At 38.0% G+C, this 18274-nt stretch overlaps 1 long non-coding RNA gene and 1 other non-coding gene across 2 annotated transcripts in view; one reads left to right on the top strand and one right to left on the bottom strand.

Annotated features, from left to right (window-relative positions):
* LOC121100692 overlaps positions 1-18274 on the top strand; it is an 88778-nt gene that overhangs the window by 20402 nt on the left and 50102 nt on the right. The gene's annotated exons all lie outside the window — the stretch shown is intronic.
* Positions 1454-1560, bottom strand: LOC121100877. Its single transcript, XR_005832659.1, has one exon. It is a non-coding gene; the product is annotated as a U6 spliceosomal RNA (small nuclear RNA).

The raw sequence follows: 18274 nt of genomic DNA, 5'->3' as shown, positions 1-18274 counted from the left end.
AAAGAGATAAAGAATCAGAGAAAGCAAAAGAAAGGTAAGACACCAGCCCATCATATCCCAAATTCAAGTAAGAGTAGGGAATGTAGACAAACAGTGAAAAAGTAATACAATGGTGTTTCATAGAGCAGAAGTTCAGGAATTTCCAGATTGAAAAGGCTCACAGAGTGCTCAACACATGGATAAAAATAAACCCACAACAAGACACATCATTGTAAAATTTCGAAACACCAGGGGCACGAGCTTCCATAGAGGGTGAAAAGCAGGTTAACACAAAGGCTAGAGAAGCAGAATGGCTTCAGATGTCTGAACCGCAATCCTGGGCGCCAGACAGCAATGGAATAGTGCCTGCAAAATTCTGCGGTCAAGTTATTTCAACTTCGAATTCTATATTCCGTCAAACTATCAGCGTTAGAGAGGCAAACAGAGAGGCTGTTACGGTAGGAGTAATGCTTTATTTTTCAAGTTTGCTGGAGAGTATCTCCGTCTGCGTTTTATTATTCTTTAAGCCATACAGGTATGTTCTATTATTTAAACTCTATCACAGAATTTTAAAAAACCCCAAACAGTAGCCCCAGTAGGGCAAAATGTTAGAATTTAGGAATTGAACGATGGGTACATGCATGTTCTGTTCTTCTCAGTACCTTTTGCATACTTAATGCATATTATGATAACATATTTTAATAAAACTTTTTAAAGAGTAAAGGTTGGGAGGAAAGGCGGTATGGCAGAAGAGAATGAGTGACAGCATACTGTCGAACATTCTCTTCCTCCGTATCTGTAAGAAGTGTTCTCCACGGAGGCTCTGATCCCTACCAACTTACTTTACCATTTTTATACTTACAGTACCGAGCAGATGGTCTCAAGGAGTCGCCTCTTCCACTACAAGCCATCACAACGTGACCTTTTCTGTCAAGTTATAGACCTCTTGGCTTGTTACCTATCCTGTACCAAATGCATCTTGGTGTCTTTCTTTTTCAGGCATTACTCGAAGTAGGCAGGCTCTGACACCCCCACCGATGCTGTCTTATGGTTTATTACCTTGTGTAGGCTTTGGGTTCAGACCGGCTGGGCTCTTACCATCTAGTAGTATTGCCTTACGTAGGTTTCTGTCTTCTTTTTCAGCGTCCTCATCAGTATACTGGCAATAATGATAGTGTCTAAGTCATAGGGCTTTTGTGAGACTTACTGTTAACTGTTGTCATTATCATTATTTGCAAATGGCAAGGTCATATTGTCATAAACTAAAAGCGGTCATCATAGTCCTCTTGACACTGATAAATAATGCATAATGAACATTTTTAGTTGTAAGCTTAGATATAAATGTAGCCACGCTGCAGAGAGACTAATAAGAGAATCATCAAACAAATATAAATATGGTAACACTAAAGATTGGTGGAAAGCTAAGAGGGTATCTGAACTATGGAGCTATTCATTTTATTTATATATATTTTATTTATACAGAGAACATTTCATGAATTTATGTGTCATCCTTGTGCAGGGGCCATGCTAATCTTCTCTGTATTGTTCCAATTTTAGTGTCTGTGCTGCTAAAGCAAACACCTGTTCATTACTTTGGAAATTCTGCTGGTACTTTTTTTTTCCCCCAGTTAACACTCTTGATCCTGTTATAGTGCAAAAAATTTGATGTACAGCTAAGGACTTTTAATTTGCTAAAAGATACATGTTACCAAACAAGAAAGGAAAATGAAGACGGCCTTGCCTCCTTAGAAACCGAAATTGTTTGTGGGGCACCTGGGTGGCTCAGTCGGTTGAGCGTCTGACTCTTGATTTTGGCTCGGACACGCTCTCAGAGTTGTGAAAGTGAGCCCAGGTCAGGCCACGCCCTGGGCCTGGAGCCTGCTTAAGATTCTCTCTCTGTCTCCCTCTGCCCCTAAAAGAAAAAGAACAAAGAGAGACCAGAATTGTTTGGCTAAAGTCTCACACAGTGGTAGAGTAGCCTAAATACTAATTCATATAGTCACTGGTTGCCTCACTTGGCAGGTTGTGTAGGTCACAATACTCATCAAAAATAAATCCAACATTTAACGATCAACTGAACTGAAGAAAAACATGTTTGTGGGGCGCGTGGGTGGCTCAGTTGGTTAAGCGTCCGACTCTTGATCCCACCCCAGGTCTTGATCTCAGAGTCATGAGTTCAGGCCCTGCGTTGGGCTCCCACTGGGCGTGGAGCCAGCTTAAAAACAAAAATAAAACATGTTTCTGATATTAAAAGATGCCATAAATTCAGTTTGTCTTCATTTTGATTAATATATTCATTTCTGCTTTTGGAATATCAGTACAAAATCCCTGAATTAGCTTTAAGATCATAATGCTGTTATCCCTTGGACAATCTTAAACTTTGAAAAGTTGGTTTATATAAATGTTTCCTCAACCCAGAGGCATCACTTATTCTTGTTCTTTCTAGCCTGTAAAATTCTAGGACTTTCTGAGTTTGAACTATGCTGTCATTACAGATGTAAATAGAAAATGCATTAAGATTTTTCCAAGCCTGTTTTCTTTGTTTGCTGGGGACTCTTTGCCTTATTCTCAAGTCTTGAGGCTCAGTGAAAACTTGACTCCACCCCTCGCTAAAGTGGTGACTCAGGAGAATGGAAAGGGTAGCACATCGTCTTGAGGAGAGATGGATTGTCTTATTGGAGTTGTTGAGAGGAAGATTCCCTTTAGCGGCTGAGGTGTTTCCACGCTGCTGGTTCGTGCTGGAGCTGCTTAGAGCCTCCTGGCTCGGAGGACTCGCCTGAGAATGAGGGTAACTCAGAAGCAAGGGCGGCGGATCAGAGGAGGGGGCTGTTTCTTAATGACTGTTTGAATCTCTCTATCTGTAATGGGTCAAATGATGAACTTCGCAATTTTGCAAATAAACAAAGATGAAGGAAAACAAACGGTTATGCAGGAAGAGAAAAAATTATAGAAGATCACATGGCTCAGCTGTGAATAGCTTTACATTGTCATAACAATGTAAATATTGAATATCGATTTCACCAAAACTGCAATATAATTATACGAGGTGGATGCGAGGATGAGAAGAGTGATAGATATGAAGGGGTCATGGTGAAACGCTACTAAGTCTACATCTGCCCTGTTAGGAAGTCAGTAGATAACGCCTAATTCTGCAAAATCAAGACGGAGCATATAAACTTATTATTCAGAAATATGGCCCGAAATGACCCTTCCCTCCTGGCACCCCCCTCTCCCAAAACACGGAAGTATTTAGAAGTCTTTGTTCTGGGCACTTGGCAGTCCCTTCTAATGTAGAAACATATCTTTCAATGCAAAATGTTCTTGATTTACTTGTGTGACTATTTTCTTCTTTCCATTTCCTCTTACCTCCCTTTCTACACTTACTCAGATATGGGGCCTCCTGGACTGTTCCTCTAGTCCTCTGATTTCTAAATCTTTTCTGTCTTGCTATCCTCTCATTGTCTTTTTGCTCTACTTTCAGAGAGATTTCCTCAACTATTTTTTTTTTTAAATGTGCTTATTTTAGAGAGAGCGCATGCACGCACAGAAGGGGGGGTGGGGCAGAGGCAGAGGGAGTGGAAGAGAATCTTAAGCAGACTCCATGCTGAGCGTGGAGCCTGACGCTGCTCCAGCCAAAACCAAGAGTCAGGTGCGTAACCGGCTGAGCTACCCAGGCACCCCTCAACTATTTATCTTTCAGCTCTTTATTATTTTTTTCAAAAAATTTCTGCTCTCATATTTTGAATTTTTAGGAGCTCTTTTTTTGTTCTCTTTGGATAGATGGGAGCTAATCATGCTGTGGCTACGTATTCTGTCCCGTCTCTTTGGGGTATCAGAGAGAGTGTTTCCATTTTTCTCTCCACCCCTGTGTTCATCTCTTCAGGGTTGCTTCTGTCTGCTTGTTTCCATCTTTGTCTTTAACAGAGAGGCTCTCCTCAGATACCCAGTGACCTTTGGTTTTCTAAGAGTGGGGGGATTAGACAGCTATGGGAAGCTCTGGCTACCCCTAGGTGTGGGTGTAGTATGTTGATTGAAGGCTTTGCCCTTGGTTGGTGATTTGGGTGGTCTGTTTATTGAAGGAACCCTGATACCAGGATTTTTAGGTGTTCTTGGATCAGACTTCCCAGGGGTGACTTCAGCATTCCTAGGCCTATGACGTAGAGGCTAGAAGCAGGCATTACAGGAACCAAATGCAGGAAGACAACACAGCTGCTCTTAGGATTCCATACGTTAAAGTTCACTGAATTCCACTGTTTTGAGCATGGCGCCCGTAGCTTTGCTTTTGCCTAGTGTCCCCAGTTTCGAAGATCCTCTAGAATAAACCTGCCATTATCCATCCACCTGCACAGTAGATCCATCATACAGAGTAGGGAAGAGCTCTGGGGTGGGGAGGTGTCTAATTGCACCCTATAAACACTTTTCCCCTCATTCTCCTGCTGATAGCCTCACAGTTCAAAAGTACCATTTGCCAACAATTTGGAGGCTTCAGGAAATCTGAAATGTAAATTAGTTTCTTGACTTTTCCCACAGCTGCTTTCTAAAGTTCTAAAAGGTGGTTAATACTCCTGTGTCTGCTTTTCACTTTCTAAAATTTTCTTGTATTGACTTCTGTTCTGCCCTCTTTGTTCTTACGAATTCCTTTTAAATCACTTTTCTCTCATTTCGGTGAGATTATAGAAAGGAAGCAAACATGAGTACAATTATTTTGACCTTTATTTTTTTTGAAGATTTTATTTATTTGTCAAGGAGAGAGAGCACGCACACCCACGGTGCACGAGAGGGGGGAGGGGCAGAGGAAGAAGCAGGCTCCCTGCTGAGCAAGGAGCCCAATGCGGGACTGCTTCATTTAAATGCTTGGCTCATTGATGCTTTGGAAATCTGTTTAGAAATGGCCTGGTGGGGTGCCTGGGTGGCACAGTGGTTAAGCGTCTGCCTTCGGCTCAGGGCGTGATCCCGGCATTATGGGATGGAGACCCACATCAGGCTCCTCCGCTAGGAGCCTGCTTCTTCCTCTCCCACTCCCCCTGCTTGTGTTCCCTCTCTCGCTGGCTGTCTCTCTCTCTGTCGAATAAATAAATAAAATCTTAAAAAAAAAAAAAAAGAAATGGCCTGGAAATTTTCGGCGTGCACTTGCATATTCATTATCTTGTGTGTTCCTTGCCAGCACCAGGAGGCAAAACTTCTTCTGAGGGTGAAGAAGTTCTCCTCTAGTTGGTCAAGGCTTCTTCCACACTGAGGTGTTTGGAATGGGCATATGGAATCTTAACTCACTGAATACAATACAGTAAGGATGCTGTTTACAGCAAATATTTTCAGTATCTACATGGTATTTCACAAAAAAATCATGTGAATCTGACAGATTTTGGGTCTCTTAAGGATTTCAAGGAATATCTAATGCTTTTATCTACCATCGTGAAACAAAATTGTCACTAAGAACTAGATTGTAAATCCTTTGAAAGCAAAGAACATTTCATTTTCTCTCTCATATCTCTTCATCAACCCAGACCACTGATGGACATAAAATAGATGTTCAGTGCCCTTGCTGGTTGAGTAATTGACAGCAGTTTGCTAATGGACTTATCTGTTCCAATTTAAAATGGGTTTTATTAAAATTTACTACCTGGGTCATGTTAATTTATGTTACTTCAATGAGTGGGTTCTGTAATTTACATTTCTGCTGGTTAGTAAAATGAACATGATACATAGTGAACCACAAAAATCAAAAGTCACTAACGAACTTTATTTTGTTTATGATTTTATCAGTTTATCTGTCTATCCTGATGTTTCAGAATTAAATGAATCTCAGTTATGTTTGTTTTTGAATCCTGGATTTTATTTGGAAGAAGCGATCATTCTCACTAACAATTTATTCTGCTCTCAACTTATATTAGTATAAAACGTGCCTTTGGAGTCTCTCCATCAGGAAACACAGCAAACATCTCACTAGAAAAAAAGCCCAGAAACAAAGATGTTTGGGGCTCACTGATCTGAAAATACAAAATTAATCATGTTCTGCTCCTCATTCTACTCTCATGTGATTTTTACCTTGTGCAGCATACTTGAATATTTATTCCTTTGTCTATAAAACAGAAATACTACCTTCTAAACAATTACAGAGAATAACCAACAAAATAAATTTTAATACTAAAATATGTGTGTGTATAGATGTAACGGGTCATGACTGATTACAAAAAGAAAGGATCACGCATCAAATTGTATATGGCATGTTATTGGGCACTATAAAGAATTAAATTAAAATTACAGCCTTAGAAATAGTTCTCCTTTAATTCTCCTCAAAATTAGGTAAAAAGCTTTCTGTATAAAATTTTAAACTGTGCAGTCTTACGTATTTAATATTTAATAAAATAACAAGTACATCGTATTAAGTAAACAGTTGAGAGTCTTGCTAGCCATCTTAGCTTGGTAAACAAGGCTCCCAGAATTACTGAACAATCTAGTTCTTAATCTTTCCAAATACACAACAGCTGTTTTGTTGAAAAGTGACAAGTTACCATTATGGCCTAATTACTGGTGCTTGCTCCAGACGTATGCAAAATATTTACAGTGTAATAAAAGAATCCACACAGCCCAGATGCTTTGGTAGAGTTAAATTCTGTAGCCCTCTCTTTTTTATTTTTATTTTTTATTTTAGGGGAAGTGTAATTATCGGATGGTCAGCGTCAGAGATGTAAAAATTACAGGTCCCAAACCTGCGTTGTTTAAAAGTGTTTACAGATATTCTTTCTTTGTGGATTTGGAAACCAACCCCCTACCTGCAACACACACACATATTTGAACAGATTTTGCTATTGAAAAATACACAGAAAGGAAATCCACACAGTTTATATCAGCATGAGATGTTTCAAAATTTTTAGGAATGCTGATAAAGATCATCAGGTTTTCTTAGAAATTGGTTCTCCTAAGTTCTTTATGCTTTGTTGAGCTATCATTTGATGGACCCTATAGTATCACTAACACCTTGTAGGATATCTTAGAGTCATCTGTTGGTGTTTCAGGATGTATAGCTTGGGTATTAAAGGTATTGGTATTTAATAAAAATAGGCAGAAAAGATTGGCAGTCCTGAGTAGGCGTCAGCAATCGATCAGAGAGTTTATCTGGGCCAGACTTAGAATTAGCAGACTGATCCTGGTCCCCAGTGCATTAGATTTAGCCCAAAGGGGCCATATATTTATCTGGACTTAAAATTTGTAACCTATGAAATAGTAGGATTAATAGTCATTCATCTCATATTTTGCTGTGATTCTTGTTTTATTATTTTCCAAACCTTGTTTTACTTTATTATTTTCCAAACCTTGGGAGAAGTATTTTTATATGCCCCAAATTCTAAAGTATTCATAAATTGCCATTATAATCCGTATATTACATTTTTTCCATAACATTAAATTTATTTCAGGCAGACACATTGAGCTATTTAGATTGAGGATATTTTGGGTGATTAAAACAGTTTGGCTTTGCCAGTGACCATGAGTTTCAACTTAGTTTCTTGCCAGTTTTTAACCACACACATTTCACCCTCCCTTTTTCTTCTTTTTCCTGTACTTAAAGGAAGTATGGATCTGGAATTAGATGACTTAATTAGATTTGACTCCTTTTTCACCAAGACTCTTTCCATTCATTGGGAATATTGCCAGCTCTACCTTTAGAACATGTCCAGAATTCTACCACTTTTCTCCAGCTTCACTGCGACCATTCTAGTCGTCTTCTAACTGGGCAATTATAATAACATAGTAACTGGTCTGCCTACGTTCATGCTTGCTTCTTATAGTCTGTTTACCACATGAAACTGATCCTTCTAAAATACAAGATAACTTGTGTTCCTTTAATGCTCAGAATCCTCTAGTGGCTTCCCATTTCATTCATTCCAAAGTTCATTCGCCTGTAAGGCCCTGTGTGAGCTGAGCTCCCTACCTTTCTGACCTCTTCTCCTGTTTTACCTCTCTCTCACTCCATTGCAGATCACTTGGCCTCTTTGAAATTCCTTAAACACACCCTTTTGCATGTGCTGTTCTTTTTGCCTTCTGAATGTTGTTCTCCCAGATATTTTCATGGCATTCTTCTTTACTTCCTTCAGTCTTTGGCTCAAATGTCTTCTTTTCTAGGAAACCTTTTCTTACCGTCTTCTGTAAATAGCAACATAACACCTACTTGCCTTTTTTTTTTTTTTAACTTTTCTCTAGTACTTATGCTTAATGAATATGTTATACAGTTGACCCTTGAACAACATGGGTTTGAACTATGTGAGCCAACTTATACATGGATTTTTTTTTTTTTTTGGTGAGTGTACTGTAGTTCAATTAATATATTTTCTCCTCCTTATGATTTTCTTAATCTTTTCTGTAGTTTATTAAAAGAATACAGTATATAATCCATATGAAATATGTATTAGTTGACTGTTTATGTTACTGGTGAGGATTCTGGTGAACCATAGGCTGTTAGTAGTAGTAGTTAAGCTTTGGGGGGGGGGGGTCAAAGTTATACTCAGATTTTCAACTGCAGGGGATTGGGGCCTTTAACCCCTACATTGTTCAAGGGTCAGCTGTATCACTAGTGGGAGTTCAAAATGATACCACCATTCTGGACAGTGGCTTGTAGTTTCTTAAAAGCTAAACACATACTTCATCATACAACCTAGGCATTTCCTTTTAGGTATTTTCCAAGGAGAAATGAATACTGCGCAAAAACTTATTCACAAATATCCATGGCAGCTTTACTCCTAACAGCCCCTAGATAGATACTCTCCAAATGTCCATCACCAGGCAAATGGATCAACAAATGGTGTTGTAGCCATGAAATGGAACACTGCTCAGGGGGAAGGAAAAAACTAGCTCAGGTACCTACAACAACGTCGATGAACCTCAAGAGGTTTACACTCAGTAAAAAAGCCAGACCCCAAAAGAATACATACTGTTCACAGAATATTCTTGAAAAAGTAAAACTAATCTATCGTGATAGAAAGCGGATCAACTGCCTGAGGTTGGGAGTAGAGGGAGAACTGACTAAAAAGGGCATTAGGGAGGCTTTGGTTGGGGAAGGGCGCTCTGTATCTTGCAGTGTTAGAATACTCACTGAGTATATACATTTGTTCAGATTGTACACTTAGAAAGGGTGTATTTTATGATATGTAAAGCTATAATTCAATATAGGTTTTTTCAAAGATTTTATTTATTTATTTTAGAGAGCATGAGCAGAGGAAGAGGGAGAGGGAGAGAGTATCAAGTAGACCCTGTGCCAAGCCTGATGTGGGGATTGATCCCATGGCCATGAAATCATGACCTGAACTGAAACCAAGAGTTGGACACTGAATGGACTGAGCCACCCAGGTGCCCCTAGGGTTTATTTTTTAAAGATGGCTTCGTAAGAAAAAGATTGTAACCCATGGCTGAAAATAGTTTTTTAAATTAAAAATCTTAGAGAAGGGTGAAATCTTAGGGCACACCATTGAAAAGTCTGATGTTTTTCTTTAGACCCAACTCCACTATATGTTACAGCTCAAAATGTCTGGTACAAGCATCCTGGTTAGCATGGTAAGAAAGGTTAAGAAGTCACCATGAAATCAAAACTCTGTGATTTCTGTTAAGCTTATCAGCTAGTACAGAAGCTCTGGCCTTCATGAACATAAAGTAGTATCCTAGAGATGCCATCATCACAAAAAAATAAAACCCAAAGGGCTGGGGAGGTGGTGAAAGCGGGGTGGTGCTAATACCAATCTGGCTCCTTTGCTGGGGACTCTTGTTATCTTGTTCTGTATTTATCTATTGCTGTATTTAGAAAAGATTAAATCAAAACTATGAAATTAAAACATGATGAGTGATTAAAAGCAGCAAGAGAAAAACATCCTGTTATATACAAGGGAACCTTCTCCCTCCCCATAAGGCTGTCAGCAAATTTCCCAGCAGAAACTTTTTAGGCCCAAAGGGAGTGGCATGATATATTCAGGTGCTGAAAGGAAAACATTCCAACCAAGAGTACTTTACCCAGCAAGGTTATCATTCAGAACTGAAGGAGAGATAGCTAACCAGACAAGTAAAAGCTAAAGGAGTTCATCAACACTAACCCAGCCTAACAAGAAATGTTAAAGGGAGGTCTTTAAGCTGAAAGGAAAGGGCACTAATTTGCAAAAAGAAGACATGCGAAAGTAAAAATCTTACTGGTAAACGTAAATATATAGAAAAGATAGTAGATTAATCATTTATAAAACTAGTATGAAGGTTAAAAGAAAATAGTAAAAATAATTGTAACTACAATAATTAAGGAATATTCGAAATAAAAAGATGTAAAATGTGACATCAAACATAAAACTGGGTGGGCAGTAAAAATGCAGAATTTTAAAATGTGTTCAGACTTGACTTGTTGTCATCTTAAAATAGATAGTTATACAAATAGCCTCTATGTGAGCCTCCCGATACTAAGAGAAAACCTATAGTAGACACCTAAAAGGAATCTGAGCATAATACTGCGTAAAGTCATCAAGGCACAAGGGAAGAAAGAAACAATGAAGAATTACAAAACAGCCACAAGATTGAATCAGTAATCAGAAACCTCCCAACAAACGAATGTCCAGGAGGAGACAGCTTCACTCATGAATTCCACCAAACATTCAAAGATTTTAATACCAGTTCTTCTCAGACTCTTCCAAAAACTTGAAGAGGAGGGAACACTTCTGAACTCATTTTACAAGGCCAGCATTACCCTCATGCCAAAACCAGTCAAAGACACTACAAAAAAAAAAAAAAAAAAAAAAAAAAAAAAAAACCAAAACGAGAAACAAAAAAACACTACAGACCAGTGTTCCTGATGAACATGGATGAAAAATCCTCAACAAAATACAAGCAAATTGAATTCAACAATACATTAAAAGGTTCATTCACTACGATCGAGTGTGATTTATTCCAGGGATGCTAGGATGGTTCACAATCTGCAAATCAGTAACTGTGATAGACCACATTAAAAATGTGAAGGAATAAAAATGATCTCAAGAGGTGCAGAAAAAGTAGTTTACAAAATTCAACATACTTTTAGATTTAAAGAAAAAACTTCACAAAGTGGGTGTAGATGAAACATACCTCAACACAGTAAAGGCCATATATGAGGAGACCGCAGCTAACACTGGGCTAAGTAGTGGAAGGCTAAAAGCTTTTCTTTTTTTCCTTTTTTTTTTCTTTCTTTTTTTTTTTTTTTTTGGTAAGATTTTATTTATTTATTTTAGAGAGAGAGCACAAGTTGGGGGAGGGAGAAGGACAAGCAGACTCTGTGCTCATTGTTGGGCCCAATGTGGGGCTCAATCCCAGGACCCCAAGATCATGACCTGAACCGAAATCAAGAGTCAGAAGCTTAACCGACTGAGCCACCAAGGCACATCTTAAAGCTTTTCTTTTAAGATCAGGAACAAGACAAGGATGTGTACTATCACCACTTTCATTCAACATAGTACTGGACGTCCTAATCAGAACAATTAATCAGGGAAAGAAATAAATCCAAATTGGATTTATTCACTATTCATGAACAGCATGAGTTTATATATTGAAAACCTTTTGGACTCCACCAAAACTCTAGTTAAAACTAATAAATCAATTCAGTAAAATTGAGGGTACAAAATCAATATACAAAACCTGTTGCATTTTTATATACTAACAAACTATCAGAGACATGAAATTTTGCTGATATGTGGAATTTAAGAAACAAAACAGGATCATAAGGGAAGAGAGGGAAAAAAAGGATGAAATCAGAGAGGGGAAAAAAATCATAAGAGACTCTCTTCTTCTTTTTTTTTTTTTTTTAAAGATTGTATTTATTTATTTCTCAGAGAGGGAGGGAGAGAGAGAGAGTGTACAAGCAGGAGGAGTGGCAGGCAGAGAGAGAAGCAGGCTCCCTGCTTAGCAGGGAGCCTGATGCTGGACAAGATCCCAGGACTCTGCAGTCATGACCTGAGTTGAAGGCAGATGCTTAACTGACTGAGCCACCCAGGTGTCCCCCATAAAAGACTCTTAAGCGTAGGAAGCAAATTGAGGGTTGCTGGAGGGGAGAAGAGTTGGGGGATGGGGTAACTGGATGATGGACATTAAGGAGGGCACATGATGTAATGAGCATGGGGTATTATATAAGATTGATGAGTCATTGACCTCTGCCTCTGAAACCAATAATTCATTATGTTAATTGAATTTAAATAAAAATAAATTAAAAAAAGAGAAACTAAAAAATTAATCCCATTTATAATTGCATTAAAAAAGATTAAAATACCTAGGAATAAATTTAACCAAGGAGGTGAAAGATCTGTATAATGAGTGCTAAGACGTTGAGGAAAGAAGTTAAAGAAGACGAATAAATGGAAACATACTCCATGCTCATGGATTGGGAAGAATTTATATTGTTAAAATGTCCATCTTATTCAAAGCAATCTGCAGTTTCAACAAAATCCCTATCAAAATACAAACAACATTTTTCTCAGAACTAGAACAAAAAATCCTAGATTCTAAAATTTGTATAGAAACACAAAAGATTGCAAATAGCCAAAGCAGTCTTGACAAAAATAACAAAGAGGCATCACGCACCCTGATTTCAAATCATGTTATAAAGCTGTAGTAATCAAAACAGCATGGTATTGGCATAAAAACAGACACATGAATCAATGGAACAGAATAAAGAGCCCCAAAATAAACTAATGCATATGTGGTCAATTAATTTATAACAAAGGAGGCAAGAATGTTCCATGGGGAAAGGACGGTTCCTTCAATAAATGGTGTTGGGAAAACTGGACAGCCACATGCAAAAGAATAAAACTGGATCACTAACTTACACCATACACAAAACTTAACTCAAAACAGATCAAAGACTTAAATGAGAAACCTGAAACCGTGAGAATTCTAGAAGAAGACAAAGTATACAAAGAACTCCAACAACTCAATTACCAAAAAACAAACAGGCTGATTAAAAAATGGGTAGAGGATCTGAGTAGACATTTTTCCAAAGAGGACATACACATGGCTGACAAGCATATGAAAAGATGCTCAGCATCACTTATCATCAGAGAAATGCAAATCAGAGCCATAATGAGATATACATTAACGCCTGTTAGAATGGCTGTTATTGAAAAGACAAGAAATACAAGTGTTGGCAAGGATGTAGAGAAAAGGGAACCCTTGTGCACTCTTGATATGGGGATGTAAACTGTTGCAGTCACTATGGAATACAATATGGAGGTTTCTTGAAATACTAAAAATAGAACTACCATATGATCAAGTAATTCTACTTCTGGGTATTTATCCAAAGAAAACAAAAATACCAATTCAGTAAAATATGCACCCCTGTGTTCACTGTAGCATTATTTGCAATAGCCAATATGTAGAAACAACCCAACTGTCTGTCAATGGATGAATGGGTAAAGAGGGTGTAGTATACATACGTATAGTGGAATACTACCCAGTCATAAGAAAAGAATGATGTTTTGCCATTTGTGACAATAGGGATGGACCTTGACTGTATCATGCCAAGTGAAATAAATCAGAGAAAGACCAGTACCATATGATTTCACTTATATGTGAACATAAAAAAGCATAAAACCAAAACAAACTTCATAGATACAGAGAACAGACTGGGAAGGGTATGAGTGAAATGGGTAAGGGAATCATGAGGTACCAACTTCCGGTTGATAAGTCATGGGATGTAATGTACAGCATCGTGACTGTAGTCACTAAGGTATTGCGTATTTGAAAGTTACTGAGTAGATCTAGAAAGTTCTCATAAAAATATGGGGCGCCTGGGTGCTCAGTTGTTGGGCGTCTGCCTTCGGCTCAGGGCGTGGTCCCAGCGTTATGGGATGGAGCCCCGCATCAGGCTCTTCTGCTGGGAGCCTGCTTCTTCCTCTCCCACTCCCCCTGCTTGTGTTCCCTCTCTCGCTGGCTGTCTCTATCTCTGTCAAATAAATAAATAAAATCTTAAAAAAAAAAAAAAAACAAGTTAACTATGGTGACATATGATAACTACACATTGCAGTGATCATTTTACAATATATACAAATATTGAATCATTATGCTGTACCCCTGAAATTAATATAATGGTGTATGTCAATTATACTTCAGTTAAAAAACATTAAAAAAAAATCCATGATGAGTGACAGTTGTGAGAGACAACAGCTGTGGCATTAGATTTTCATCATGTCAGGCCTGAGATGTGTATTTCAGGTCACTTTTTTCCATTGGCACTGATCCTGAAGGACAGCAGTTGTCCTTCTATTAGCTATTTGCTAACCCACCTGTTGCCTCCGTGGGCTAAAAGATTAACAGAGTTGCAGTGGGAAGTGAGCCACTTTAGAGATGTGGGTTGATAGCGCCTTCATATGGTATTTACCTTCAGAAGTTTAAGCAAAACATTATCTGGTGCTATCAGCAATAATAATAGTGTATGTTGTTATTCCCATTCTAGGTGAACAAAACCCTTCAAATTATAACACCTGCTTCAAATGTATACCCACAATTAAAGATAGAATCGATATCTACTTTTTTCAGTTATATAAAAAAATACAGTTTTTGAAATAGCTATACCTAATATATAGTCAAATACTCAAGAATTGAAGGCAAAAGGGAATTTATCTAATTTTTCCCTTTTTGATAAATAGCATAATTTAATAGTCACAAAACCATCTTCTTCAACCAAATTATTGGTAAATGGTTAAATATCAATATTTGGATAAATTACCTGTGGTACATCCATACAGTAGAATATTATGAACAATGAAAAGGAACAAACTCATGATAGATGGCAAGAAAATGGGTGAATCTTACATGCATTATGCTAAATGAAAGAAGCCAAATTCAAAAGGCTGTATACTCCTTGATAACATTTATATGGCAATCTGGAGAGGGAAAAATAGATAGAGAGGAAAGAGATCAGTCGTTTCCAGAGGTTTGGGGGAGATTAGGATCTGACTTCAAATGAGTATGGGGGGAATTTGAGGAGTGATGAAATTACTTTTATTTGATTGTGGTTATATGACTGTGTTTGTCAAAATCTATAGAACTTTGCACTAAAAAGACTAAAAATTACTGCATATAAATTATACCTTAATTAAAAAAAAATTTCATAGAACTATTTTCCCCCCAAAATAGGTGTTTTAATGTGAAGAAGGTGTCAGTCATCACAGGTGTTGCAGATGTAAAAATCCTCATTAGACTCTAAATGTACAAAATGAGTCATCAGGCTGTACTATTAATAGAAATTGAACTGTGAACAGCAATATTTTAGTAAGAATATAAGCCTCATGAAGACTTCTAGATACTGTTGTGAGGTGTTTTTTTGCACTTTGTGTTCAGATATAGTAAGCATAAGAGGTATATTTGAATTTTGCTCTTTTATGTTTGAGAAATTAAGATACTTGGTTGAAGGAAAACCAGGAATTCTCTTCTAGTACATAACTCACATTCAGTTGTTTTTTTTTTTTTTTTAAGATTTTATTTATTTATTTATTTGAAGAGACAGAGAGACAGCCAGCGAGAGAGGGAACACAAGCAGGGGGAGTGGGAGAGGAAGAAGCAGGCTCGCAGCAGAGCAGGGAGCCTGATGTGGAGCTCGATCCGAGGACCCCGGGATCACGTCCTGAGCCGAAGGCAGACGCTTAACGACTGAGCCACCCAGGCGCCCCCTCACATTCAGTTTTGGAATGCTCTGTGCATATTTTTTAATACCTTCCTAAGTGGTCAGAAGTGGATAGATTGTTTAGCTTGTGCATATAAATACTAGTTCTCCAGGCTGGGAATATATTTACACATCTATTTATTCGTTATTTTATTATAATCTAACATCCTTATTAGTAATTTTTGTACATAAGGAGCTCTTTCCTAATATTCATGGGGGTGGCATTTAGTACAGTATCTGGAAGAAGAAATCAAGAAGGAAGTACTCCTTATCACTTCCCTATTTATGCTAATTTCACTAACACTGTTGGAGTCACTCAGGGTTGAAACCTGGTAGTTGTCCTTGATTCTGTCCTCTTCCTTCTCCCCATACCCAGGCATTTGCCAGGTCATGAGGCTCCTACCTTTGCTTTGTCTTGTAAAGTTACCTCTTCCCCAAGTAACTCGGCACTCCAAACTGGTTGTGTACATAAGCAAGGGAAGGTATTAGAAAAAGAAAGATAGCTCTCTAGGCCCATTCTGGAGGTGCTGAATCAGGATCCCCAAGTAGAATCTAGGGATCTGTACTTTTTTTAAAAAAATAATTTCTTTTTTAAAGATTTTATTTATCTGAGAGAGAGAGAGAGAGCACAAGCAGAGTGAGGGTCAGAGGGAGAAGCAGACTCCCCACTAAGCAGGGAGCCTGATGCAGGACTCGATCCTGTGACTCTGGGATCATGACCTGAGCTGAAGGCAGACGCTTAATGACTGAGCCACCCACACACCCCAGGGATCTGTGTTTTTTGACAACTTCCTAGGAAAATGCAGAAAGCTGCCTAATCGCAGTACCTAGATAACATCTGTTCTCAAAAAACTTAGAGATTAAGAAAGGGGAATGTGAGAAGTGGAACTAAGACATCTGGTAAATTAAAGGTCCTCCAGAGAATACTGGGCCACAGTGGACCATGTTTCCCCTTTCCCTCTTTCTGGCCCCCTACTTCAAGACAGCTGATAATTAGGCTTCTGCCCCAATCCAAAACAAAACCACAAACAAGATGTTCATCCAGAGGCACTGAAAACACTGCCTGGGGGAAACTATGGCGGCCTAGTACCACAGTGGTTTTGCTGATGCCCTGAAATAGAAATATTCTGGAATTTAAGGATCAGAAGCTTATGTATCCTAACTGATGCCTTTCTGATTTCTTTCTTTCTTTCTTTCTTTCTTTCTTTCTTTCTTTCTTTCTTTCTTTCTTTCTTTCTTTCAAGATTTTATTTATTTATTTGACAGAGAGAGAGAGACAGCCAGAGAGGGAGGGAACACAGGCAGGGGGAGTGGGAGAGGAAGAAGCAGGCTCCCAGCGGAGGAGCCCGATGTGGGATTCGATCCCAGAACGCCGGGATCACGCCCTGAGCTGAAGGCAGACACTTAACGACTGAGCCACCCAGGCGCCCGGATGCCACTTTCTAAATATAAAAACACAACCAAGATCCCTAGACATTTGAAGAAAACCTGCAAAATAAAATAAATGTATCAGGAAATACATATAAGCATGACATAAGGAAGTACAAATAATTCAGGGAACAAAGAATTCTTAAAGTCCTAATCAGAGAAATTCAAGCAGATAAGATGTTATAATAAGAATAATCAGACACTAAGAATCCTGGGAAACTAAAGACATACTTCCCAATATGAAAATATAAATAGGAGGATAAGAAGATAAAATTAAGGAAATAACTCAAAATATAGTGCAAAGAATCAAGAAAACAAGATAGAAGAAGAGTTATAAGAGAAATAGTTGTCATAGAAATCCGAGACCTAATTAATAGCATTTTCAGAAGGAGAGATCAGAGAAAATGGAGAAAGGAAGTATTTAGAGAGCTAAAGGAAGCTTTGAGTTCTCAGACGGAAAATTTCTACTAAGTGATAAGTAGAATAAATGAAAACATGCCTATAACTAGAAACAACACTGTGAAAGTACAGAAAGCTTAGAATAGAAGAAATTCAGTGTGAGTGAAAAGGAAATAAAGGATTGGGATTCAGGCTTTTATCTGATTTTTCATCTTTGATACTGGTAGAAGACAATGGAGGAATGCTGTCAAAGCTTTCGAAAGAAAGTGATTTTCAACCAAGAATTCTATACCCAGCTTAAATACCAATTACATGTAAAAGCAGAATAAAAACATTTTCAGGAATATAAGAATTAGTGCGTTTATTTCCCAGGTACTCTCTTTAAAAGATACTGGAAAGTGGAGGGAGTATGTTAGGAACAAAGATTTAGAAAACAGTCTCTCACCTAGTATTGGAGAGCAAGCAGTGTCGGTGATATCTGTTAGAGTGCGATCAGTTCAGAGGCTGGAGGGGTACCAGGGGCTGGAGAACTCCTAGAAAAAGAAGTTTCCATTGACCAGGTAGTATGTTTGAAAAATTTGTAAGAAATTATGAAAGATAATGAAAAAAAAAAAGACAATTAAAAGCTTTATAGAAAACAGTAAGGGTATAGAAAAAGACATGTAATCATAACTGTATTACATTCTGTGCCATGAATATTCATATAGTCTTAGTAATGCCAGTGTTGTTTTTTTTATTTTTTATTTCAGTGTTAAACCTTTAGACAAATATATATATTTGTGTGTGTGTGTATGTGTGTGTATATATATATATATATAT

This window comes from Ursus maritimus, unplaced genomic scaffold (assembly GCF_017311325.1).
Source record: "Ursus maritimus isolate PB19 unplaced genomic scaffold, ASM1731132v1 scaffold_5, whole genome shotgun sequence".
NCBI lineage: Eukaryota > Metazoa > Chordata > Mammalia > Carnivora > Ursidae > Ursus > Ursus maritimus.
Note: the sequence above shows the minus strand (reverse complement) of the source record. Positions and strands in the feature narration are given on the sequence as shown.